We start from the raw sequence: 1,139 nt of genomic DNA on the forward strand, positions 1-1,139 counted from the left end.
GGCAAATAGAAACTGGTTTTGACTCATTTTTTTTATTCCGTTCCATATGTCTATGTCTCTATTTTTGCCCCAATACCATGCTATTTTTTGTCACTGTGGACTTGTAATATAGCCTGGAGTCCAGTTGGGTGATGCCTCTGTCTTTGTTTTGATTACTAAGAATAACCATAGCTATACAGAGTTTTTTATGATTCTGTACAAACAAAGTACTATTTTTTCTAGCTCTTTAAAATATGATGTTGGTACTTTAATGGAGATTGCATTGAATCTGTAGATTGCTTTGGGTAGAATAGACATTTTGACAATGTTGATTCTTCCCAGCCAAAAGCATGGTTTGTTCTTCCATTTGTTAATATCTTCTGCAATTTCTTTCCTCAGGGTTCATAATTCTCTTTGAAAAGATCTTTTACCTCTTTTTTAAAATATATTCCTAATATTTCATCTTCTTTGAAGTTACTGCGAAGCGAATTGTGTCCTTGATTTGCTTCTCAAAGTTATTAGGATATACAAAGGCTACTGATTTGTGGACACTGATTTTGTACCTTGAGATGTTACTGTATTTCCTGATCACTTCCAGGAGTTTTGTGGTTGAGTCTCAGGGAGTTTCTAAGTATAAGATCATATCATCAGCAAAGTGCGAGAGTTTGACCTCCTCGGCCCCTGTTTGGAAGCCCTTTATACCATTCTTTTGTCTGATTGCATTGACTAGACCTCCCAGAAATATGTTGAATGATAGTGGTGATAGTGGACAACCTTGTCTGGTTCCAGTTCTATGTGGAAAAGCTTTCAGTTTTACTCCATTCAGTATGATGTTAGCTATAGGTTCTCATAGATGGCTTCAATCAGCTTAAGAAATGTGCCACCTGTGCCATTTAAGTGTTCTTATTAGAAAAGGATGCTGGATTTTGTCAAATGCTTTTTCTGCATTTACTGAGAGCATGATATGGTCTTTGTCTTTGCTTCTATTGATATGATGTATTACATTTATGGATTTGCATATGTTAAACTAGCCTTGCACACCTGGGATAAAGCCTACTTGATCATGATGTATAATTTTTTCAATGTGTAGCTGCACATTAGCTAAGATTTTGTTGAGTATTTTTGCATCAATATTCATTAGTGAAATTGGTCTGCAGTTC

This window comes from Otolemur garnettii, unplaced genomic scaffold (genome assembly GCF_000181295.1).
Source record: "Otolemur garnettii isolate 467f Iridium unplaced genomic scaffold, OtoGar3 scaffold00084, whole genome shotgun sequence".
NCBI lineage: Eukaryota > Metazoa > Chordata > Mammalia > Primates > Galagidae > Otolemur > Otolemur garnettii.